General features: G+C 43.4%; 1 protein-coding gene across 11 annotated transcripts in view; it reads right to left on the bottom strand.

Annotated features, from left to right (window-relative positions):
* klf12b (Kruppel-like factor 12b) overlaps positions 1–27,461 on the bottom strand; it is a 279,148-nt gene that overhangs the window by 213,773 nt on the left and 37,914 nt on the right. For 3 of the 11 annotated variants that reach the window (XM_052026722.1, XM_052026727.1, XM_052026723.1), the window contains exon 1: positions 15,818–15,946. The exons of 7 other annotated variants lie outside the window; for them this stretch is intronic. The gene's annotated coding sequence lies outside the window, so the exon portion shown is untranslated. Of the gene's footprint in view, positions 1–15,817; positions 15,947–27,461 lie in introns of those variants that run through there. One more of the 11 variants, XM_052026726.1, reaches the window with a different exon arrangement.

Below are 27,461 nucleotides of genomic sequence, written 5' to 3'. Positions count from 1 at the left end.
TGGTTGATGGTCAGTGGGCCGAAGGGCCTATTTTCATGCTGTACCTCTCTAATCACTTGGAAAAAACCATATTGTGATGATAAGACAGGGTCAGGGGGAGATCAAAATGCAGGATATTCAGTGGGAACAGGAGTCCAAGTGGGAACAAGCAACAGGCAGTGATATAGAACAGTGAGGTAGGATTTTGGTGGAGAGAAACAAAGGACTGCAGATGCTGGAATCCAGATGAAAATCACGATGGTGCTGGAGGAACTCAGCAGGCCAGGCAGCATCCGTGGAGAAAAGCAGGTGGTCAATGTTTCGGGTCAGGACTCTTCCTCAGGACTGAAGATAGGAAAAGGGGAAGCCCAATATATCGGAGGGAAAAGCAGAGCAGTGATAGGTGGACAAAAGAGGGGAGGTGGGGTGGGCACAGGGTGGTGATAGGTAGATGCAGTTAAGAGATAGTGATAGGCAGGTGCGGGGGAGGAGGGGAGAGCAGATCCACCAGGGGGATGCGTCAAAAGGTAAGGAGGAAAAAAAAGTATAGAAAAAAAGAGAGATAGGCTAGGAAAGGGAAAATGAGAAGAAGCATTGTGGGTGGGTGGATTGTGGGGAAGGGGGGTGAGGATTACTTAAAGTAGGAGAATTAAATGTTCATGCCATTAGGCTGCAAGGTTCCAAGACAGAAAACGAGGTGCTGTTCCTCATTTGCACTTGGAATTCTCCTGGCAGTGGAGGAGGCCGAGGACTGACACATCAGTGATAGTGTGGGAGGGGGAGTTGAAGTGACTGGCAATTTGGGTGGGTACCTTCAATGTGATTCACAATGGCAGGGAATGAACGGCATTGAAATGGAGCTTATGAACAGAAGAGAGCAGCACCAGGAGCGATGGTAAGGGCACTGTAACATGTTTTTCAAAAAATGGCCATTTTAGGACCTGACTTGAGACACCAATGCTGTATGTCAGTTTGGTGATGAGAAGAATTTACTGTGACTGTTAAAAGGTCATCTTGTGCACAGGAGCATACATTGGCAGATTGGAGCCTGAGCTTGCGCACATAACTGATGCATCCTGATGTCATCTTCCACACAGGCAAAGCAATGATATAACACTGACTTTTGCAGCTTCTTCAGCCAACCACATCTACACAGTCCCTGGAACAGCTGGCAAAATGACCTCAGGCACTCTAGTGAAACAAGACAGAAACGCAGAGGCGCAGCCTTAACTGGGGTGCAGGGTCTCGAATTCTGCAGTGCGTCAGAGAAGGCAAGGAAATGGGCATTGAGGAAGATTTACTAAAGGAGCCCAGGGAAGATGCCCTGGCTGCGAGTCAGGACTCTGCTCATTTCCTGTACTCTTGCAATCTTCAGTCATTTCATCCGCAAACAAACATTATTGTCAATATTGCTGCTTTCACTGGTGAGAGACACAGAGAGAGAGAGAGACAGAGACAGACAGACAGTGAGAGAGATACACACACACACACACACACACAGAGGGGGGAGAGAGAGAGACACACACACAGAGAGAGAGAGAGAGAGAGAGAGAGAGAGAGAGAGAGAGACACACAGAGACAGAGAGAGAGAGAGACACAGAGACGCAGCATAATGTACCTACTGATGTGAGTGTGCGTGTGTATGTCTGCAAGCATGTCTGAGTGAGAGTATGCAAGCTTGTGGTATTGTATGTCTGCATGAGTGTGTTTGCATGTTTCTGCAAGTGTGTGGTAGTGTGTCTGCATGTGTTTGTTTCTGCGAAGATGTGTACAATTGTGAGCATGCCTGCAACTGTGCTTGTGGGTGTCTGCAAGTGTGCGCACAAGTGCGCGTGCCTCCAAGTGCATAGGCACTGCTTTGTGTGCCTGCAAGTGTGCAAGCGCATCTGCAACTGTGTGTGTACCTGCGATTGTGTAAGCATTTCTGCAAATGAGTATTTCTGCAAGTGCACACGCACAAGTGTACTGTTTTGTGTGCGCGTCTGTAAGTGTATGTGCCTGCAAGCGTGAGTGTTCCTACAAGCAGCATGTGCAAGTCAGTGTTTGCACAAGTGTATGCGTGTGCATGTGTGTAATGGCCTGTGCCTGTGAATGTGAAGCACTGCTTTGTTTGCCTGCAAGTGTGTGTGTGTAGGTCTTTGTGCACTTCTTTATGTGTGTGTAAGAGTATGTGTACCACTTTGTGCATGGAAGTGTATGTGTACTGCCTTGTAAGTGTGCGTGTGTACTGCTTTGTGTGAGAGAATGCGTGTACTGCTGAAAGTGCAAGAATGTATGCATATATTGCTTTGTGTGCATACACGTGTGTGTATCTGTGTGCGCACATCTGTGTGCACGCGCGCCTGCACGTGGCATGCATTTGTTTTGTAACTATCGCATGCTTTGATTATTTCTGCAATACTCAAATTCCCACAATAGACACTTCTAACATCAACAGCAGTTATGATTCTGGAAGCAACTGTAATGAAGTAAACAGAGTCGTAGAGTACGGAAACAGGCCCTTCAGCCCAACTGGTCCATGCCGGCCAAGATGCCCATCCAAGTGAGTCCCATATCCTTCTAAACCCATCTTACTCATTAGCTCAATGTACCACATGCCCTAGTAATCAATCAGGACTCATTCGCCACGTTCAGAAGCTTCACTCTGCCCTCAAACATTGAGCAGATAAGTGTCTACCTTGAGATGCCACCAAGTAGGGTAGGGCATCTCTCACGCAGGCAAGCAGTGGATGCACTGCTCCAGTACGCCCATGGCCTATTGCGTCAGATTCTCACCTGGTAGTGTGCACGGTGGTCACGTAGGTACCCTGAGTGACCAGCCATTTCTTCAGCAGGTAACGCTGGTTACACAGTAGCCACACCTTGGTTTGCTTTGACACAGTTGCTATAGACAACATCCGTAGGAGTTTGCTTTGGAAAACTCCCTTTTGTCAAAAGCTTTGCAACCCCTGGTTTAAGGCAACCTCTTAACGAGTTTACTACCTACTTCGTGATCCAATCCCACTGCTCCTGACGTAATCCACTTGTAACACTTGCTAAACACGTAATATGTGGGATCCTGCTTTGCTACGTAGAATTTTTCATTGAACACAGTGGTGTAACAAAGATGGAATACCATACATGGCACTGTAGGATTCCCCGAGATTCATGCTTGACATTTTTATTCATGAAATAAAGATATAAGTGACAATTACAGAGACACAGGATTTAAAGCCACAATAACAAGTTTTGGCACAGTAGGTTAATTCAGTCCCCTTACACTTTTCGACTCTGGACTAAATCAAAATCTGATAGATGAGGTGAACATTTGTGACAGCTGTTACCGTTGCTAAGTAATCTAGATTTGAGCATTTCCAACGCTACCCCAGCAGCCCTGACTTTACAGAGTAAAACTGTCCATAATTCAGCATTAATTAGCACTAATTGGGAGACCCAAGCAGAAAGGTAACGGCAATGGTTGCTGTGGGGATTCTGCAGCAGGAGGCACATGTCCCAATCTGGACTGCAGGCAGATGGAGGAAAATTCAAAATGCAATTGGCTCTCGCTACGCTGTGGGCATTTTGTACACTATGCCCGAGCAAAACACAGTGGCACTGATAATAAACCTTCCGAGATGCAATTTTAAAAGCAGAGGCTGCTATTGTGGCAAAGAAATGCCTTCTTGCCTAAAACAAGGCCACCATGTCCAATTCTCAACAACAGTTCTGAAATATTGGCTTTGCAGTAATATGCATAGGGACATTATGTGATAACAATCACATCACTTGTGAAATAATGCAGAACATCCTGTAGACATTAAACGTGATTAATCAGTATTAATCATTTTGATTGATATTTAGCAGTTGTCTTTGAACTTTGCATTTGCCTTAAAGCATACATCCTATTCTTAGCCTTGCCTCATTTACAACGCAGAGATTAAGAACCAGGTCGTCAGTAAACCGACTTCAGTACCTTTTACTGCTGTGTGTAAAACCAAGAGTGAAATGCTTATTATCTCACTGCATGTCTTGGCCACAAGGGCAGAACCTTTGGTGACAGTTCAGACTGCTGAGAGCATTGCAAACAGCTTGACAATGGTCAGCAAAACACACATAAAAGCTATCTGCAACAGAAAGAAAACAGCCTCATCAAAGAACCAGGCTGCCTCCTGGCACAGTGTCTAGTGTTAGGTTTCAGTTGCTCTCTGGAAAAATCCACCGACCAAACAAAACTAAAGACTCAACTGTCCAGAATAAGGACTATCACAACTTATTACATTTAGCAGTTTACAGGTACTGGGAGTAATTAGAAAGAGGAAAGAATATTAAATCCCTCAAGAGAAAACTAAAGTCTTGTGTTTATATCTTCAACTTTCCTGCACACCCAATTGGTTTAGATTTCTTTCTGTTTCCACTCTTTAACTGCTGGTCAGGACTATTAACAACAGCAACGTGCATTTATACAGCACCTTAATGTAACAAATTCATTCCAAGGCACGTCACAGGAGCATCAAAGAAAATCGGACACTGAGCCACATAAGGAGATATTAGGGCAGGGATTAAAAGCTTGGTCATAGTGGTAGAGGTTAAAGAGAGAGGAGGAAAGCGAGGCAGACGGGTTTAGGAAAGGAATTCAGAGTGTAAAGTCTTCACAGCTGACGTTACAGCCACCAAAAGTACAGCAATTTCACTCAGACGGGCAAGAGGTCAGAATTGGAGGAGTGCAGCTTTCCCAAAGAGCTATTTAAGAGGAAATTACAGAGAGCGAGAGAGAGCGGCAGACAGACAGGATTGTGGAGGGTTATGTCTGGATCCTTGCTTCTGGATTTCTGCCTGTAAACCTCAACGCCTTCCTCTGAGGTGATCTGCTGAACCTACCTCTTTGACCAAGGTATTTTAGTCACTGTCCAGCTGTCCCCTCCTTTGGACTAGCATCACTTAGTGTCCTTGGAACATTTTAACACGTTGAAGACACAACGCAAAGCCAAGAGGTTGCCTCTGCACCTTCCAAATAAAAAGATCAAAAGCAAGGAGTCATCACACTCCACATGATGGGCGGCACAGCTGGGAGACTTGCTGTCTCGCATCGCCAGAGACCCGAGTTCAATCCTGCCCTCCGGTGCTGTCTATGTCAAGCTTGCACGTTTTCCCTGTGACCGCGTGGTTTTCTTCCAGGTGCTATTCCCAAAGAAGTGCGGGTTGGTAGGTTAATTGGCCAGTGTAAATTACCCCTCGTGTGTAGACGAGTGGTGGAATCTGGGGGGAGTTGATGAGAAAGTGGGAATAATAAAAAAAATGGGATTAAAGTATGATTAGTGTCAATGGGTGGTTGCGTAGAATGTTCTGGGGACAGCCCATAAGTGTCGCCACGCTTCCGGTGCCAACGTAGCATGCCCACAACTTCCTAACCCGTACGTCTTTGGAATGTGGGAGGAAACTGGAGCACCCGGAGGAAACCCACGCAGACACCGGGAGAACGTACAAAATCCTTGCAGACAGCGGCGGGAATTGAACCTGGGTCGCTGATGCTGTAAAGCGTTATGCTAACCACTACACTACCATGCCATGGTCACCAGCAGAAACCCAGTGGGTGGAAGGGCCTGGCTCCATGCTGCAACACTCTGCAATACGAAAAGTTTGAATATCAATCTATTTAACTCTCAGATCCTGGAATTGCAAACAGGCAGTGTCGTTTCTTTCAGCACCCCACACACACACACACACACACACACACACACACACCCCACCCCCCCCCCCCCCGAAAAACATGGAATGCGATTGTGACTATATCCCAGTCAAGTTATGTCACTCCAGAAATTTGGCTGAGCTGTCCGAGTCAAAACTTGCCCTTGGATCACTTACACGTTGTGCACCCTAATATTGTCATTCCCTAGGAGCGACCATTGTTGGGTCACTAGATCTTCACTCCTCAGTAATGGATTGGGACCTAACTAAGATAAATCCCATACTTATCTCTGATCCTTCCTTTCCAACCACACCAAAGAGTCCAGCAACCTCTTCACACACGACCTAGTTGACCCTCTAAACCTCCCACACCTCCCGTCAAACAAGTCCCACTGTCCCTATGATCAGTTGTGATTGGAAGAGCCCAGGAGAATTTCTGGAGCAACACAATTTGACTGGGAAATAATCCCACAATAAAGACCCTGATCTCCAGACCGCCCACTAACCCTTTCACCAGCCAACTGATCTCCACAATCCCATCACTTATAGCTACTTAACTGAGAGCAACCTTCTCCCAACCCACCACAAACTCGCTCACCCACTTGACTCCAAGTCCTGACCCCTCAAGTACCAATCTTCCATCAAACCCCCTGACCTGAGCAGCACAATTTTGGCATGGGATCTCAGGTGAAATTTGCAACAGCAAGCCCACAATCACATCACTCCTTGACCCACCCACTGCTAAGACCATTTACCACCGTTATTAGGACATTATATACATTCCAACCAATCAGAGTACTGGGTTCCATTTCAGTAACTTTCAGACTGAAAAGCTCTCTTACCAATAGCTCGTCCCTCTGCAATGGGAAATGAGGTGCAAGAAGGTGAGAATGAACCTACTAAATCTGTTTCCTTCACAAATTTCCAATTTGACAATGGTGAAAATGTTCTTGCTCTGGGTCAAAGCTTTCATTATACTTCTTTTTTTGATAATAGAAAGTAGTAAACCCTTCCCATGGTTCTCCTACAAACATATGGATTTTGAATATCCCACTCTGACATCATGAAATGCTCTAAAATTGACAATAAATTGTTGTTTCTCACTTTGCTCAATGTTCTGGAAAGAAAAACTGCTGGTTGTCCCGAGTTATTTATTGACACATTTGCTTATAATGCCAGAAGTTTGTTTAACCCCCCCCCCAACTTCTCTTTTCATGGGATTCCAATGGCACGTACTTTCATATAGTCATACAGCACATAAACAGGCCCTTCAGCCCATCACATAAGGGTCATATCTGCAACCCCATTACCTATTCTGCTCTAAAACTGGCCTTTCTTTTTATACTCAGGAAAGAAGGGTTCTTAAAATGCAAGACTCCCTCGAAACCCAGCTGCTCAATATACAATGACAACACAGAGCTATAGAGTTGCACTCTATGCATCAACGGCACCCTTGTGCTGCTCAAACTACAGATAGCTTGCCACCACTTGTTACAAGAACTTTTTGGGGTGGGGGGGTGAAAAAATTGTTTACCTTAGGATGGAAAATTCAGCTTCAATCAGTATGTGCTTTTTTCTTTACATAGCGCCTTTCCTGCTCTTGCCAATGAGTTTAACACCTCCACATTAAGGTTGGTCATTGAAAGCAACACCATTTTCAGCTCATTTCAACATGGCAGCCATTAGCAACATGCAAACCAACAAAGAACATCCACTCTGTACTTGGCCAACCTGCCTAATCTACCTGCTGCCACATCCCGACACACTGCCCTCTATCAGAGAGGTCTACTTGACCAGGATGCATCTCCTATACCCATTGGAGCAAGGAATGCGAATCAATGGAAGTGAAAAACAAATTCCTGGTCCTGATGCAGGGTTTTGACCCGAAACGTCGACAAATCCTTTCCCCGCACAGATGCTGCTCGACCCACTGAGTTCCTCCAGCAGATTGTCTGTTGCTCCAGATTCCAGTGCCTGCAGTCTCTTGTGTCTCCATGGAGCTAGAATCTGTGCGTTAGCCCTTTTTCAGTTGGAGCCAGGTACAGAAAATGTGACAGTTTGCTGAGGATTGTCCCCTACGCAAACTTAGGGTGACGTAACAATGAACACAGCAAATGAGAAAGTGCCGATGATACGTATTCATTAAATAAATGTAATACATTTTAGGCTTAGGCACAAAGTCTGTGTTGTGAATTGCTATGCTTCCATGATGCTCGTTTTTTTGGAACACCTGCTCCACAAATCATTCTACACTCACCACATCGGACATCAGTCACCCAAGGACCAACAGAATTGGACTGGGAGCAAATCATACTTGATCCTAACAAATCTCCTGTGATCAAGAAGAATCTGCACTCAGTATAGGTGTCCCCAAATCCCCTCTTACACACCTCCAAACCTTGGCCAATCACCTTGTTACTCCAAGTGGAGACACAAGAGACTGCAGATGCTGGAAATCTGGAGCAACACACAATCTGCTGGAGGAACTCAACGGGTCAGGCAGCATCTGTGGAGGGAAATGGACAGTTGACGTTTTGGGTCAGCTTGATTGACAGGGAATTGCTCACTTTGACTGGCTGGTTCATTGTCACTATCTACAGCCATCTTTTAAAGCCTTCCAGTCCAGATAAAGGGTCTCATCCGAAACATTCACCGTCCATTTCCCTCCTGACCCACTGAGTTCCTGCAGCACCTTTGTGTGTTGCTTCACTTTGTAACCCAAATGGCTTATTCTCTCCCACCTGGTCATCAGGTTACCTAACTTTTTCACTTACATAATCACTCTTTGCAGACTGATTCATCATTCTGAGTTCCATGGATTTGACTCTTTCTTTTCCAATGTAACAGAAAAATTATAGATTCACCCATGTTACAGTCAAGAGCAATGCAAATACTTCTGAACAAACATATTCATCTTTTGGACAGTTCTGCCAGTCCTAAAATTAAGTAGCTTTGCAATTATCTATTAACAGGGTATTTACTGTCAACACTGGAGGAGGAGAGGTGTGTGACTCACACTGAAGAATCAATTGTGCAGCAAACAAACTCAATTTACTCAAAAAATAGTTTAAAAGAGCAGAGAAACTAACTATGTCAACTTCTCCCAGTTGAAGCAGAGTCTTTATCCAAAAAATTACAGTAGTAGAGAATAAATAGTATAAACTGTGTGTAAAATAATCAGTCACAATCACTTACAACAGTGTGGTCACCAAGCTTGATTAACAGGGAATTGATCACTTTGGCTGGCTGGTTCATTGTCACTTTATGCAGCCATCTGCTGAAGCTGCCTCTGATGTCTTGGATGGAAATTGGAACACTTGGTACGATGCTACACAACATGCAAACAGAAAGAGCTGGACGGAATTGCTCCTCTGCATTAGTTTAGCAGACCTGGGTGAGTTTAGAGTGGTTTTACAATTGTTCTTTGGATCCTTGGACTAATAAATAATCTAGGTTCCAGCCCCTGATCTCGACACTTGTGGTTCACCACCTCACCCCCATTCCCAAACACCACTTAGAAATTGCTTGTTGAAGATCTCCAGCAAGAAGAGGATATGATGGATACTATGACCAATTCCTCTTCTTCCTCAGAAGGCTAAGGAAATATGGCATGTCCCTGAGATTCTCACTAATTTTTTTTAAAAACAGATGCACCATAGAATGCATCCTATCCTATCATCACAGCTTGGTACAGCAACTGCTCTGCCCAAGACCGGAGGAAATTGCGGACAGTTGTGAACGCAGTCCAGTTCACCATGCAAACCAGCCTCATTGACTCTGTCTACACTTCCCGTTGCCTTGGAAAGCCAACATAATCAAAGACCCCTCCCACCAGGCAGAAGATACAAAAACTTGAAAGTAAGTAGCACCAAACTCAAGGACAGCTTCTATCCCGCTGTTATAAGACTCTTGAATGGACCTCTCATACACTAAAGATGAATTCTTGATCTCCCTATCTACCTTGTCGTGGCCCTTACACTTTATTTGTCCACCTGTACTGCACTTTTTCTGTAACTGTAACACTATATTCTGCATTTTTTCCCCCTTTTGTACTACCTCGATGTACTTATGTATAGAATGATCTGCCTGGATGGCATGCAAAAAAAGCTTTTCACTACATCTCTATACATGTGACAATAATAAACCAATACCAATATCCTCATTGCTGACACTTAGAGGGTTATTTTAACCTAAACAGATGGATGGTAAACCCATCGGATCATGTGGTGTTCCAGATAGACATCTTGCTGAACACTCCCCTCCACTGAGTTCATCAGAAAGAACCAGAACACAAGGTGCAATCTCATCAACTATTAAACTGGCAGGTTACACTAAAGGTCCTTCATTGCTGTTTGGAGTCCTGGACGAAGAAATGATTTATAGTTGAGCAGCTCAGTGGCACAGTTAGAAGTGTCACTCCCTCACATCGCCAGAGACCCAGGTTCAATCCTGACCTCCGGTGCTGTCTGCGTGGAGTTTGCACGTTCTCCCTGTGATCATGTGGGTTTCCTCCTGGTGCTCCATCTCCTCCCACTTCCCAAAGACACTTGGGTCAGTGGCCACTATAAATTGTCCCAAGTGTATGGGTGAGTGGTTCAGTTGGGGGAAAGAAGGGAGGATGAGTTGATGAGAATGCAGAAGAATAAAAAATGGGATTATTGTAGGATTAGTGTTAGTGGGTGGTGATGACCAGCATAGACTTGGTGGGCCGAAGGGCCCGTTTTTGTGCTCTATAACGGTGGGTGACTGGTGCACGTGTAGAACTCCCAGTATAGGTAGGTAGGTACCTGCAGGAGAGGAAGGAAGAAAACTAGGGATAGAAAGGAAATTCCTCAGGGCAGTCAACAGCCTAGTCTGGTGTGTACACAACTGCGTTCGAGTTTAGCTCCTCAGGACAGCAAACAAAATTGCTGAAGCATACTTTACATTGTAAAAGCAGCCCCAAGAGATCTCACTGGGAGATTACTGCTGCTGAGTCCAGTGATGTTCTTCTTCCTGCCTGCATTGGCTGCAAACAATCCTTGGCACCTCTGCTTTGTTCTGGGACTGCCTCTGGGCATTCCTGGTCTCTCAATAAATCAGGAATTCTTCCATCCCACTATCGAGTTTGGCCAGGAATGAAGCAGCTACAGGTTCTGTGCCAGCTGCAAGTTTTGAAACTGTTCTCCACCTACTCAATTCCAGTCCTTTAATTCATATCAAAAGGATCAGTGGTGTAACACTGATCCCTGGGGAATGCCACTCTGTACATCTATCCAGGATGTAAGACAACCGTTCACTGCTCGTCTCAGCTTTCTTTACCTCAGTCAATTCTGTGTACTCACTACCACTGTCCTTCCAATTCCATGGATTCCAAAGAGAATTGAAGGATTGTGCCTGTATTCCCAATATTCCCTCACCTCATCATGGCCTTGCACCTTATTGTCTACCTACCCTGCACTTTGTCAGTAACTGTAACACTACATTCTGTTACTGCTTTTCCCTTTGTACTACCTCGATGTACTTATGTTTTGAAATTACGTAGATGGCATTGAAAGCAATGTTTTTCACTGTATCTCAGTACATGCGACAATAATAAACCAATCACCAGTTTAGTATCCCATATGGATACAGAGACTTTTTCCACTTGAGCTCAGCCAGCCTTTGAAGAATTTGATGAACATCAATTTATTTCAAAATCCTCTATCATTTCTCTACCCCCCTCTCCTTTAAAGTAACATTTGCAACATCCTCTATGGACAGAGCATTAATGCACATAACTTGAAACAGAAAACACACCATCTATGCAAGCATAATCTGTGAATGACCAGATCACGGTCCAATTCCCAGTGTCATGACTGACCTGAAAACCATGGCAATCATATCCCACTCTGGAAAAAAATTCAATTTTCATTCACACAGCTCTGAAAAAGGAAGGACTGCACAACCTAATTACTAGGACAACATTTCTAATTGCATATTATTTTTGGACACGAGAGAGATTTTGGTTCAGTGATGAGGTAAAGGTTATAATTTTAATTAAAAGCTTACATCTCAAGGATAATTTCTGTTAAAGCACAGTACATGGTCCTCTTAATTGGGTCGAAGCTTATGCCAGTTCTTGGTGGGGTACTGGATGGAATACAAAGGGCAGATGTGATGTGCTTTCTTGGGTCTCTTGGATGGGGGCGGAAGAGTTGGGATTAATACCAATCAACTCAATCCAGTTGAATTGTTGAACTGTATGTTGATCAATAGTGGACCTAGTCTATGAACATAGTAATTGCCGGAAAAAGTGCAATAAATGACCAAAAACTATCATTTGTCCAGTTGATTAAATACTAGGTATGTATCCAAGTAGGCACAAGGTATAATGGCTCACATAGGCCATTTCACCAAGTAAAAAGTGTACCTTCCATTAGGAAAACACAACTTCTCACCTTGGTTATGAGTTAATAAACAAAGCTCCTGTGTGAGACAAGATACGCCACGGCCAAGAAAGCTCACCCGTGCCTCTACTTCCTCAGGAGGCTAAAGAAATTTGGATTGTTCCCTTTGACACTCACCAACTTGTACCGATGCACCATAGGAAGCATCCTATCTGGATGTATCACGGCTTGGTATGGCAACTGCTCTGCCCAGGACCTCAAGAAACTGCAGAGAGTTGTGGACACAGCCCAGCGCATCAAGGACACCAGCCTCCCCTCCTTGGACTCTGTCTTTACCTCTCATTGTCTTGGTGAAGCAGCCAGCATAATCAAAGACCCCACCCACCCAGGACATTCTCTCTTCTCTCCTCTTCCGTCGGGTAGAAGATACAAGAGCCTGAAGGCACGTACCACCAGACTTAAGGATAGCTTCTACCCCACTGTGATAAGACTATTGAACGGTTCCCTTATACAATGAGATGGACTATGACCTCATGATCTACCTTGTTGTGACCTTGCACCTTATTGCACTGCACTTTCTCTGTAGCTGTGACACTTTATTCTGTACTGTTATTCTGTACTACCTCAATGTAACTGCACTGTGTAATGAATTGACCTGTACGATTGGTATGCAAGACAAGTTTTTCACTGTACCTCGGTACAGGTGACAATAATAAACCAATACCAATATGCTCAGGTGATGGACTTGGCTTGGCAATAATAATAAAAAAATTGGGGCCTTACAAATATCTACAACAGAGAAAGAACTTGGAGACACAAGAGACTGCAGATGCTGGAATCTGAAGCAACACACAAAAAGTCAGAGGAACTGAGCGTGTTAGGCAGCATCTGTGGAGGGAAATGGGACAGTCGACATTTCAGGTCAGGACCCTTTACCCGGACTGAAAGATAGAGCGGAGATGGCTGGTAAAAAGAGGTGAGGGGAAGGGGTGGAGCAAGAGCCGGCAGGTGATAGGTGGATCTGAGTGATGGGGCGTGAGGGGTGTGATAGGCAGAGGGGAGAGTGGAAATAGCAACAGGATTTTGGAGGTGGTAGGTGGAAGCGACAAAGGGCTGAAGATAATGGAATCTGATGAGAGAGGAAGGTGGGGCATGGAAACAAGGGAGAGAGCAGATGGGAGTAGTGGGGGGTGGGCAGATGGAGGAGGGGAAGAAGATAGGGTGATGAGGAGCCGTAGGAAGAACTGGGTAGGTCATGAGGAAAGGGTAAAAGGACGGGGGGGGGGGGGGGGAGTGCAGTTTACTGGAAGATGGAAAGTTCAGTGTTCGTGCCGTTGGATTGTAAACGACCCAGGTGGAATATGAGGTGCGATTTGCCTCCTCTACTTCCAGGATGAGGCTGAGGACAGACACATTGGTGTGGGAAGGGGGCAGAGAATTAAAATAACTTGCAACCAAGAGCTCTGCTGAAAGAACTTGGGTGGCAGAAATGAGTTTTTTTTATTCCAAAATAAACTTTATACATCATAAAAAAAACAAACTATATACAATAAAACAGTGCAAACCTTTATATTCGTGTACGGATCAATCATTAGTGTTACTTTTTTTATATTAAAAAAAACCACAGCACTGATGCCACTCACATGGCTCCTTGGGGTGCTACCCCAATCCCATATTTACAATTAAGGGGCTTCCTCACCTGACCCCGCCCCTCCCTCTCCAGTGGCAGAAGAACCCTAAACTGTAGTCCTTCCCCACCAAGCCCTTGCATTGGCTGCACCCAGCTTCTGTGCTGCATCCCTTTAGATCATTAAGACTGACTACACCCAAACTGGCCCTGTTTAGTGGTGTACCAACTCTGACCCAACCCATGAGCTTTGCCACCTCCTTAAAATGAGTTGAGGGAACTCACTCACTCTAAGTCATGTTGACATTTGCATCCAAATAGAGAACTCTGTAACATACTCTCCTGCCAGAAACAAAACTTCTGCCTGCCCATCAAAATGAGGGTAAAATTGCATGCGTTTCTTCAGCAATTTCCTCGTTAGATGTTATTTCAGAGTAAATGCAAGCTGGTTATTCCCTTTCTAGTTAGCCTTCACTCTGCAGAAGCTGCAGCCAAGGAAGGAAAGCTTATCAAGGGAATTACTAATTGCGGAAAATCAGTCAAGATTGAGTCAAATTCGTAACTCCTATCTGGAAATCTAACACTCCAGCACTGCAGCTTCCTGGCTTTGCTCTGGATTCCTCATGGAACAAAGGAGTCTGTTATTTCACATGGGTTCCAAACCCAACCCCAGTTCAACTTAACTAGTCAACTCTGGGTGTGTTTGACATTTGACCTGACATTTCCCTTCCCCTCCCCCAAGATGGCAATTTACATCTGTAAAGCAACTGTTAAGTTTTCTGACCAAACTTGTTTCAAAATCCACAAACAAAGCAAGATTACCATAGCAAAAAACAAACTATTGCATACAGTAGGTTTTAATTTGGACAATTTTTCACTCCAGTAGGTAGGACCAAAGAGCTGTCTCACAATTTCAATTTTCTAAAATTTAGACTCCAACTAGAACTGCTTTTGGTCAGCAATGGTAGGAGAGAGGAATAGAACAGCTAAGGCTGCTTTACTTTTAAATCTTTTTTAAAAAACACACTAGACCACAGTCAGCACACAAAAGTTTAGACAGCTGATAACGTGTGGAACTCTGTCATAGATTTTAAGACTAAATTGTACAAGTCTACAAGCAGTGGGTTATTATAATCAGTGGGCAAGCAGTCATGTACACAAACACACACCTCTCCTTATACACTTCCTGCTGCCTCCCTGCAAAGCAGATCGACAACCATTCTACAGCACCTAATCCTCACTAACAGAAAATTAATGCTGCCTTCTTGGATAACAGTTGAAAAGCATGCATATTTTTTTGCATTCTTCTACTGACAAAACTGCACATATCCACGTAAAATATTGAAATAAAAGGTAATTGATAAGAGAAGTATGCGTTTTCATTTTCATTAAACCTCTGCCTTGTGCATTGAGTTAGAGGAGTATGTGATGATATGTGTACGTATATGGTCACTCCCCCTTATGTATATCTTTGCTGCAGCCAACTAGACATTAACAAGGCAGCGGTCAGAAGGTGAGAAGGTCAAGGTTTGCACAGTGTTGCTTTAAAAACCCAGCTACAGAGTCATGCATGAGCAAAGGGTGATATTATGCAAGGCAAAATTATAACTGTAAATAAGAAAGCTACAGAGTTTCTGACGGTGCTCACGTGGCCACTTGCTTTAACACAGTTTGTTGCCACTGGAGTACAACACTCCTAATTTGGTTTCAGCATTCATCGGCTGTGGAATGGTGATTCCTCTGACTGAACAAGCTACCCTCTGTCCACCAGTCTCTGAAAGTGTCTACTGTCAACTCCAGGCAAGTCCCCCCCACCTCCCCAAAATCCAAGACAGCACCTCCCTCAATCTCCTGCTCTGCTTTCGATCCACGCACCGCTGTCTATTGACAGACGCACATCATTGCTACTGATTACGGGATGTGGCTGTAATGTTAGCTCGCCTCTCTTTTACTAGCAATCCCTCAGCTGTAACCCCTCCTGGTTCCTGAATTCGGCTCAGCAGGAGGAAAAAAAATGCATTCAAGCCACTGAGATTTCTGATCGCCCTCTGCAAGAACTGTTAAGAAAACAAGCAAAGACACAAGTCGAATTCTACCTAGCGTGTTCTCACCATCACTGCCTTCTGAGGTGAACCAGTCCAACACAAAGCATGGGAAGAAAATATAATAAAGCGCTGACCTGGTAAAAGGCTGTAGAGGAGAAATATTTCCTTCCCTAAAACAGTCTCTTCTCTCTCAGCTGCTCTCTGCAGGAAATGAATGGGGGCGCACAGAAGACTGTTGTACTTGCAAACGACTTACCGGAGTCACATGATCCGGTTAATGTAGGGTGGGCCAAGTGGGTGGAGGCTTCATAAACAACAGAGGACAATATACCCTAAGCCTAACCAGTATGCATCGAATTACAGAGGGGCCCCTTTGTAGGAGGTTTCCGAGCAACCCAATCAGTGTACAACATTAAGGGACAGTGGACTTCCAGAAGGAGCTCCCTGGTATTTTTTATTTATATCTCCACGCACACGTACGCATTAAAACACGCACGGTCAAATACAGGGATACAAGTTTGTATATATTACACATATATAGATGCACACACACAAAGGAATAGTTGTAATTTCTATGTGCAAAAACAACAGTTTCCACCCCCAAACATTAGAACCGCTGGTAATCCAGATCAAATGCTTCAAAGTGACATTATTTACAGGGCATATTTAATTTAGCGAGATCTTCGGGCTTTTGTTTTTGGTTTTTCCATGACCCTGTCTAACCCCCTCTCTTGCAAAGAGCCTCCCACAAGACCGATGTGGTTGCAGCTCAAAGTCAAAAATACCCTTCGCAATCTGTGAAGTCCCTGTTTAGCAGAGCCATGTGTAAGTATTTAGAATGAGGTTAAAATAGGTGGCTGGGGATCTAAAAAAGACCGCATCCCGTCCGGTTATCCTGGCTGTGTTTGAAATATATCTGTTTCTATACTTTGAGTTACGTTACGTTTGACAGTGTTAATCCAGAGGATATCGTTTAATATTAAATGGTAAAATAAAGAGAGCGCACTTAAGCAGCTCCCTTTTACAACTGAAACAGTTACAAAAACTATAACACACACACACACACAATGCAGCATCGATGGAGAGAAATAACGTTTATTTCCCTCTACAGATGCTGCCTGACCTGCTGAGTTCCTCCAGTATTTTGTGTGTTGCTCCAGATTCCAGCATCTGCAGAATCTCGTGTCTACAAAAACTATAATAACTAATACAAAAAGACCTTTAAAAAAGGAAATTGTTGTCCAGAGGTACTGTAATTATTGGAGGATAGTAACTGGCCTGAAGAAGACTATGGGACGGCTTAGAGTGGGGAAAACAGGTGAGGAGAAAAGAGAAGCCGGCTGGGGAAATGAAATGTCGCCAGGGATTTGTGCAGTTGCCTGACTTGAGAGGGAATCAGCCTCCACATCAGCTCTACCATATTTTCTCCTCCTCCGCCACCTTGAGAAGCGACACGCTCAGCAAACAGGCAAACTACACTTGGTGTCAGGCGAAGGTGGCAGCAACAGTGCGCAGCAAAACCCGGAGGTAGCAGATTGAGGTTTGGAGATTCTCGCAGTGTACCAGTGGGGGTGGGGTTGGTGATGTCGGTGGGGTGGCGCAGTTCTTCACCTCAACTACATTGGAAGCAATGGCAGTGCAGTTGCAAATCACAACACTGCAGCTTTAATTAATTGCAAAACCTTATTGTCAAAATTTGACAGTGTTTTGCTGGATGCATTGATCAAAGGCAGTGAGAGTGTATTAGAACCAAAGCGTGTTTCCCAGGACATGCACTTGTCAACACACATTGTACTGTAGCTGCAGAACTGTAAATATTTCCATGTATTGAGCACGGCTGGTATTTTAATCTGCTTAAGCGGTGCCAAGCAGAAAACTCACTACATTTCCCTATTATTTAGGTCTATATTTATATCCATGTGTTCAGAAGGATATTTTGCGAGCATACATTAATTTAAGTAACCATTTGTATACAAGTTTATAATTGTAAATGCGCGTTATGGTTTCCAGGCATTTAGCTGAAACAAGTTGTGACACATATTCACAAAAGGTTATGTACTTTGACACAATGGCCAGTGGACATTGGACCTGTCAAGGTTCCTGGATGTTGAGAGATGTTCGTAGATATACATCTTGTCTCTTTTGGAGCCTCGCAGTACACACAGATCCAAGCTACTGAGTGTGTGTTGGGGTGTGGGTCCGGGGCCGGATGGGGGGGGGGGGGGGGCGGGGGGGCATTATTAATTGAGATTCCTTTACTCCACCAATCACAAGCATGAATGGATTACTGGCGTTTTAATAGCCAATATATCTTCAGATATTTAATGGGTATGGTCATATTTGGAGATTTTTAACCATTTTTCTATTGTATGGATTTGGGAGAAAGTTACATTAATTTTTTTCCCCTTAAAGCAACATCTTTTTAAGATACATACTTTGTGAGATCTTCGATAGCAGCTTGCAGAGTATGCAGATTAATATGTGGAACCACAAAGAGCTCTAAAAGTTTACTCCGGCATCTTCTTGCACTGTGCCCACACGTACAATGATACAGAAGTGATCAAATGCATCATAAGTTACATCACACGTATTCACATATATTTCAATGGAAGATAGAAAATAAATACAGAGGTGAAAAGTGTTGGAAAGCTGTTACTATCATGGCTATGACTAGCAAGTCATTCATTAACTGTGATCAACAGACTCCACACACTGTAAAATCTGGTGTATAAGTCACTCCCCACTTTTAGGAACTTCAATTTTAGCAGCAATTTTAGGAAAGCACTTCCCTTTGGATTAAAAATTCATTTATCTTTCCCTACAAGGACTTAAATCACGGTCTCTTTAATTGTTCCACATCAGGACCTCAAAGAGTTCTCCCTGCCTTCTCAAGACCCATTGTGTCTTTAAAGATGACAGGGATTCCTGGTACTAGAATTGAGGAGTCATAGATTCTTACAGCACAAGAACAGGCTCTTCGGCCCACCATGGCCATGCTGACCATCAAGTACCCATCCACACTAATCCTATTTACCAGCACTTGATCTCTAGCCTTCTATGCCTTGGCAAATTCAAGAGCTCATCTAGATATTTCCTAAATGTTGTGAGAGGCTCCATCTCCACCATCCAATCAGAAACCATAAAGTGCATTTATAATTCTAAACTTGGTTCCAGATTCCAACTACTCCTGTGTGAAAACATTCTTCCTCAGATCCTCTCTTTTGCCCCCTCCCCTAACTCTAACCTTACTGTGGTCTGCTATGACTACTGGTCACCTCTCAAAATTTCAGTGACGTCATTACCAATAATTGCACTAATAATCTCATTGATTAGTCGACAGTTTAGCTGCTTTCAGCACTTACGACGGTCAGAGTTAATTGCATTTGGGATTCAGTTTAGTATGTGAGAACTCAGTCTGAATGAAAACCTGCAGACAATGAGGTAAACCCAGACTACGAAAATAAAAATGTGGAAAAACAAATTTTAGACCATGAAAACTCTGGGATCAGGCTGGCAGTGTGTGTCATCCTACACACTGAAGCATACTGACCACAAACACACAGATGGGCATACAAACCCATGCTTCTGCTCACAGCCCCTTCCTTACCTCTCCCTCCACAGACTCCTCTCTATAAGTCCCCTTCCCTCCAACACCTTCCCTCCCTAGTCCCTCGTCCCCTTTGCTCTCTCTTCAGCACTACCCTCCATCCTTTGCTCTCACACTCCCCCTTCACACTGCTCTCCTTCTCCTCCCTTTGCCACACTTCGTGCTCCCCCAAGTCTCAGGCCACCAGTCAGTTGGTCGCTCCCAGGGTGTGAGGCTGTGCTCCAACTGCTGGTCACTCCCACTTCCCCTGTCCCAGCAGCAGTGCAATCCCAGTCCTGTGGTCTAAGCACAGACTTCTCCTCCACCCCACCTCTCCAAGCTTTCCTGAAGAAAAAACCTCAGGAAGCTCCAGCTGCCCATCCTGTGCCAGGCAGCATCGACAGGGTGCAGCTACCCAACGCCCTATGAACATGTGGTGGATACAGAGAGGATCCTTTGGTGCAGATGTGGTGAAATAAAGATGAGGTGAACAGTATCCACAGGATGAGCCCACTCCCAAATATGCCACCCACCAATAAACTGCTTGGGAATCATCTTGGGTTTTGACCCTTTGTTTAAGAACTGCTGCTTTAGGTCAGAAATGGGAGATAAATTAATTCAAGATTCAAAACCCAATTTATTCCATTAATAATTCACCACATAACGTCTTACAATTTCATTGTTTCATGTGAAGTTAAGTAGAATGTAAGCATACATGAAAATACAGACATTAATAGGTGAATATTTGAAAAACAATTCTTGAATGGTTATCAGGCTTAACTTTATTAGATGAACATATCAATGTTTAAATCACTCCACTTTGGTAACCTCTTGCCAAAATACCCAGAAAGTAGACTTTTATACAACAGTTTTTATATATTATGAAAGGAATGTGGATCAATATTTTGAGGGTTCAGAAAAGGTTTACAAAGGTGGTGTGAGAAATGCGAGGTTATAACTGTTGGGAAATAATGAGAGAGAAGACTAGGGAGTGATCACTTTGAGGTCTGAAAAGTTATGAAAGGTTACGAAAGATAGATAAAGATGATCTCTAGGTTTGGTCTTCCCTGTAGGAGTTTTCTCCTGGAAGCCATCAATCCAATGGGATCACCAAGAAATTCAACGGGTTCTCAGGGGGAACATTTGTTCCTAGAGGGACTACCACAAGGAGTAGCAGAGGTGAGATGCATAAAATGCATCAAGGGGCATTTGTGAGGATGAAGGATGAATGTTATGCTGACGGCATTAGATGAGGAAGAATCAGAGGAAGGTTGAGTGAAGCATGAACACAATACAGCTCGTCAGGCAGAATGGCCTCTGCTTTTGTGCGTACTCCACATAATCCTATCTTCCTTTATCTGGGCCTTTAGAACAGGTTTACACAGTGCTTGGGTCTTCTCTTCCATGGGCAATGTCAAAATGTAACATGTGATTTGTTGTGATCCCATTACATGCCAATGGAAAATGTTAATTTCATTGCATTATCTAGTTTGGATCACATGAGGGAGGACTCACCTTTGCATTCTGGAATTGCAGTCAGACATTTAAACTGTTCAGACTGCCTCCAACAGTGACACCACCACTACACCCTGGAGAGTTCCAAATGTGAGGCCTGAATCTGTAATGACATCTGATTCAGGCAACTTCATGAGGATCAAATCATCGAGCAAAAATTGAGAGTATTTTCCTCTGCGAAATGCCTGCAGAAAATCGGCAGCGTACCTTTATTACATCTGATTTCCTTTACCATTGACAGAGTCCGCAATGGATTTCGTTGTGGTCCATTTTACACTACAAGCCAAGAGGAATATGTAAGCTATGATTTTCTGGGTAAATGACTGCATCATCGGTAGCAGGGGAATCATCAATTTTCCATTGGGGAAATATTATCTCGCAGTCCTGGTTGTGCACTGGCTCCAAAATAAGTGAATCTTATCTGAACCCAACCTTTTAATCTTTAGGACTTGGGAAGGAATTGAAAGCCAGCACTTTTTGAAAAGAATTTCTAATTGATCTTACCTCTGCAATTTCACCAAGCCTCAAAGGCCAACAAGGGAGAAGAGGAATCGTTCTACTTTTCTCTGACGGAGAGCTGTTCAATATGATTGCTTGCCTGTACTCATTAATATTCCTGATCCTGTGACGTGAATCAGGGAAGTGGGTGCCACATTGGATTAGCAAAAGATCATTTCAATCTTGGACGTTGATTTGAATAAAACTCACTTCCCCATGGTAACTGTAGCTGAGAGGATTCACTTCAGTTCTTAATGCCAGAACTGAGTCCAAATTTAGGAGTGAGTTGGTAATCTGACTCAGACAGGCCTGAGCGATGGATGGTTAGGCAAAAGAGAAAGAAGATGTGGCCAGAATAATGAGTCCTTCAGAACATTCTCTCTTCTCTCTTCTCTCCTCTTCTATCAGGTAGAAGATACAGGAGCCTGAGGGCACATACCACCAGACTTAAGGACAGCTTCTACCCCACTGTGATAAGACTATTGAACAGTTCCCTTATACAATGAGATGGACTATGACCTCACGATCTACCTTGTTGTGACCTTGCACCTTATTGCACTGCACTTTCTCTGTAGCTGTGACACTTTACTCTGTACTGTTATTGTTTTTACCTGTCCTACATCAATGCACTCTGTACTAACTCAATGTAACTGCACTGTGTAATGAATTGACCTGCATGATCGGTTTGTAAGATAAGCTTTTCACTGTACCTCGGTACAAGTGACAATAATAAACTAATACCAATACCATTTAGATCTAAGGTACTCAATAACAATAGGACCACTTACAATCTGAGCAGTTACGATAGCTGCTCCCTTCTTATGTGTTAAAGATACTCTTACCATCTACTTCTATACTTACTGCTAGTTTACTCTCATGTTCCATCCATTCCCACTATGTTACTTTCCAAGTCATCCTTTACCGATTTCTAAAATTTTCCCAAATTTCTAGCTCATTAAACTTCTTAATATTTTATGCCTCTGTGAAGTTGAATTTGTAAACAGCCTCACCTTCAGAGAGCACGGATGGATTATCCTTCTGTGGAATATTTGTCTTAGACTTCTTGTTGAGAATTATGAAATACATTTAAATATCTATACCATTTATCTGCCATCTTATTTTTAATCTACTTTCCAAGTTAACATTTTCCAGCTCTAATTTTACACCTTTTTAAATGCCTTTATTTAAGTTAACTGCATTTCTCACTCTTAAACTCCCTGTGAAATTCTATCATGTTAAAAACGCTCTTCCCCAGATGATCCTTTACTCTTTGATCACGTAGCGTCATGGAGTTGTACAGCACAGAAGCAGGTGCTTTAGCTCACCAATTTTATGCCAACATTTTTGCTCATGGACCATATCCTTCTACACCTTGCCTATTTAAGTGTCTGTCTAAATGACTGTTAAACGTAGTGATTATATCTGATTCCACCACCAGCACGTTCCAGATATCAACCACTCTCTGTGTAAAAATACTTACCCCTCAGATCCCCTTTAAAACTCCTTCCTCTCAGCTTAAACCTATGCCCTCTTGGTTTTGATACCCCTACCATAGGAGAAAGAGTTTCACCAACTACCCTACCTGTGCCTCTCATAATCTTACGTACCTCTGTCAGATCACCCCACAGCCTCCTTTGCTCCAGAGAAAATTAGCCCAGCCAATCCAATCTCTCCCCATAACTAATGTCCTCCAATCCAGGCAACATCTTGGTGAATGTACTTTGCACTCCCTCCAGTATGATCACATTCTTCTTATACTGTAGCGACCATGGAGAAAAACAGTCTTCCATGCTCAGCATCAAATTCTCCAACTTCAGATAACTTACTTTTGCTGTCTGTTAGCTAATGATGGCCATTTCTGGTGCAGGTTAGCCATCTGTGATATTGGCTTAGTTGTCTGTTAGTAGAGCCTATCCTGATGAGTATGTCCCACAGCCTTGCTGTTGGAACACATAACACAAAGAAGTATAATCACCCACTAACTGTGTCACTAATCCATTTGACCTGACCCTGCTCTATAACAGATAATCTCTTTGTTCTATCCACCTCTCTCACTACCTTTTGCTTAAAATTACCTTTTTTTTTACCTTTCTCTCCCAGTTATACAAAGTGTTTTCAATCTGTTTCTCTTTCCAGAGATGCTGCTGGACTTGCTGAGTGTTTCCAACACTTTCTGTGCATATTAAAAACAAAATAAAACACTTTAATCATGTCTTTGGAACGTTGTCAGTTAGTAACTATCACTTCTTTCCCCCAATTCACATCCCTTTGACCATTTAGTAATAACTAACGATTAACAGTTGATGACTACCCTGTGCTCTTGTTTGTTGCTCCAACCCAGAGCTTGGTTTGGTTTTGGGGATTTGCAGCAGAAGGTGGTTAGTTTGGGCTTTAAGATTGGGTAGCGAAGCTTGTGAGTTGTTGAAAGGGAGGTCGAAGACTCTGGGATTGGTTGAGAGGGAGATCAGGAACCCAGGAAGCAGTTGAGAAGGAGTTCAGAACACCCAGAAGGAGCTGAGATCGTCAGAGAGCTCACAAGTGGGAGCAGCTTGGATGATCTGACACCCTGCTGTTGAGGGCTGAAATAGTGGGATCCACAATTTCTGCAAACTTGCATTTTCTGTTGAGTCTTAGCTCTACATTATACGGAACGAGATGCAGTGATCTAATTTATCACAAGTCATGATGGCTTCATTCTGTAGATTGGGAAAAAATGTTATCTGAATTAAACTGAGTTGAAAGTAAATCATTTGGGAATATGATCTTATGTATTGCCTGAGTATACTTTTTGACTGTCTAATAAATCTCATTTCAAAAAACTTTAGCATAAAAAGAAGTATTATGCATTTGTAAGTATTCCCAATGGAATTGCCATATGTGGCCAATTTGTTAAAAAGTGGTACATTTGGGAGCAAATATAAAAGAGTCCATGAACCTTTCTAATGTTACCTTGACTTAGTTCCAGAGATTGTGCTCCTCTGCTTTAGTCACCAACTTTGCCCTGGCCAACACACTACCTGTTTGTGTGGAAGAATCGTAGTTCATTCATTCACATCAGGATTAGTTGCGTTTCAATTTGTTTTTGTTCTTTACTTGGAGGATGTGGGCATCACTGGCAAGGCAAACATTTATTGCCCATCCCTATTTTCCAACAATTTGTCCTGAGCCAGCCACATGGTTGCTACAGCCAAAAAAGCACACCAACGACTCCACTTCCTCAGAAGGTTAAGGAAAATCAGCATGTCCCCGATGACTTTTACCGATTTTTATAGATGCAGCATAGAAAGCATCCTATCTGGATGCATCACAGCTTGGTATGCAACTGTTCTACCCAAAACCACAAGAGTTGTGAACGCAGCCCAGTCCATCACACAAAGCAACCTCCCTTCCATTGACTCTGTCTACACTTCCCGCTGCCTCGGGAAGGTAGCCAACGTAATCAAGAACCTGTACCAGCCTGGCCATTCTCTCTTTCCCCGTCTCCCGTCAGGCAGAAGATACAAAAGCTTGAGAGAATCAACCACCAGGCTCAAGGACAGCTTTTTTCCCACTGTAATAGACTCTCAAACGGATCTCTTATACCCTAAAAGATGAACTCTTGAACTCCCAATGTACCTTGTTTTAGCCCTTCTCGAAAACATTCTGTTTTCTTTTTAACCAGCTCAATGTAAATACGTCTGGAATGATCTGTCTGGATGGCACGCGTACAAAAGCTTTTCACTGTATCTTCGCACATGTGACAATAATAATAAACCAATTTCACCTTGAAAAGATGGTGGTGAGACATCTGCTTAAATCCCAGTGTCTGTATTATGAAGGCACCACCACGGTGCTGTTGGGAAGGGAGTTCTAATGTTTTTATTCCCAGCAATGATGACATCTTTACAATTTAGCATTGTACTTATCTTAGCAGAGAAATGTCCAGGTGGCAACACTTCTACATTTTGATGTTTTCCTTGGTGATAAAGGCTATTGGTTTCTGAGGTACTACCAAAATTTTATTCTTCTCTCCGAAGGACCTGAAGAACTGCTTGGTAGATTTTTTTTTGTTGGCTTTCCTTTTGAAGTCACTGCAACGCTTTTACCACTTAGACTCCCTCTTTGCTTGTGACCTGCTGTTTTTAGTTATTTGCTTATGTCCTCCCAAGGACAACATGACCCTTTGCACAGGGGAGGCAGAGTTTACTATTAGAAATGAAAAGGATTATCTTAGGGCTTGAAGGTTTACTTTTTAAGGAAATTCACTACCTTCTCAGAAAAGTTGTTCCTTCCTCAGACTATTCCTGGTTTACAATTCTTCATCTGTTATCATCTGTGTTTTATGTGTATTTGCACATCCTTATTTCTGTGTGTTTTTGTGGTTTTGAAAAGAAGACCTCTTCATCTGTATTTCTTTGAGAAGCAGAGAAAGGAATACCTGTGTTTTTCTGTGTAGTATTCACGTACAAACAAACTCAGGCTAGAGCTTGCATAGACTAAATTCATGGCTGGAGTGATGGGGGAAGCAACACATCTGGGCCTGGACCTCAACTCCACATTCAATGGAGAGCATGATCCATCATCCAGAACCAAGACATCTGAGACCCTCTTGAAATTGGGGTGAGCTGCCAACAGTTGTTGGGCCTCTGTAGGCAGCTCATCCCACAAGTAAAAAGAAGTTACCTTCACTGCTAATAGCCCTGGTTAATTTTGAAGAAGGCTATTGGATTGGGTAACAAGTGGTCAACCATTGTTATGGTGGACATGGAATAGTAGAGGATTCCCCAAAATGTCCTGGCTTCAGAGAAAGGCACTTCTTATCAGCACATCATAAGCTCTTATCTTGATTTAGCAGCCACTGTGGCCACTGTCAGGTTCTGAGTTCAATCACTGCATCACTTTTTGGAATCTAATGTTGTAGAGTATTGCTTAAGTGAGTTGTTTTGGCAATAATTATTGTTATAGAGTCAAAGAGCACTACAGCACAGAAACAGGCCCTTCGGCCCATCTAAACTATGCTGACCTGATCTTCTGCCGAGTCCCATCTACCTGCACCCAGACCATATCCCCCCAAGCCCCTCCCATCCATGCACCTATCCAAACCTCTCTTAAATGTTACAATTGAATCTGCATCCACCACTTCCGCTAGCAGTTGATTTCACACCCGCACCACCCTCTGAGTGAAGTAGTTGCCCCTCAGATTCCCCTTATGTTATTTCACCTTTCACCCTAAACCTATGTCCTCTGGTTCTAGTCTCACCCAAACTTAGGGGAAAAAACCTGAATGCATTCACCCTATCTATACCCCTCATAATTTTGTATACCTCTATAAGATCTCCCCTCATTCTCCTGCGCTCCAGGGAATAAAGTCCTAACCTATTCAACCTTTCCCTATAACTCAGATCTTCAAGTCCCGGCAACGTCCTTGTAAATTTTCTCTGCAGTCTTTCAAGCTATTGATATCTTTCCTGTAGGTAAGTGACTGTAGGTAGAACTGCACACAATACTCCAAATTCGGCCTCACCAACGTCCTGTACAACTTCAACATAACATCCCAACTCCTGTACTCAATGCCCTGATTTATGAAGGCCAAAGTGCCAAAAGCTCTCTTTATGACCCTATCTACCTGTGACGCCACTTTCAAGGAACTATGGTTCTGTATTCCAAGGTCCCTTTGTTCTACCACACACCTCAGAGCCCTTACCGTTGTTTGTCCTCCCAAAGTGCAACACCTCACACTTGTCTGCATTAAACTCCATCTGCCATTTTTCAGCCCATTTTCCAAGCTGGTCAAGATCACGCTGCAAGGAAGTGGAACTGAGCCTTCCTCACTGTCCACTACGCTCCCAATCTTGGTGTCATCCGCAAGTTTGCTGATCCAGTTTACCACATTATCATCTAAATCATTAATATAGATGATAAACAACAACGGACTCAGCACCGATCCCTGCAGCACACCACTAGTCACAGGCCTCCAGTCAGAGAGACAACCATCTACTACCACTCTCTGGCTTCTCCTGCTAAGCCAATGTGTTAACATATAAAAGCTATTTTACACTACCCTTCAACCAAGGTGTTAGAACAACTGGTATCAATTTCTATCCTATATGTGGCATACACTTATTATGAGAATTTGACCCCTTTATCATGTAATGTTACTGCAGACAAATGAAGAGCAATGAATTTCCTTGAAGTTGACA

This window comes from Pristis pectinata, chromosome 11 (genome assembly GCF_009764475.1).
Source record: "Pristis pectinata isolate sPriPec2 chromosome 11, sPriPec2.1.pri, whole genome shotgun sequence".
Lineage (NCBI taxonomy): Eukaryota > Metazoa > Chordata > Chondrichthyes > Rhinopristiformes > Pristidae > Pristis > Pristis pectinata.
The sequence above is the reverse complement of the archived record's forward strand: the minus strand, read 5'-3'. Positions and strand labels throughout refer to the sequence as shown.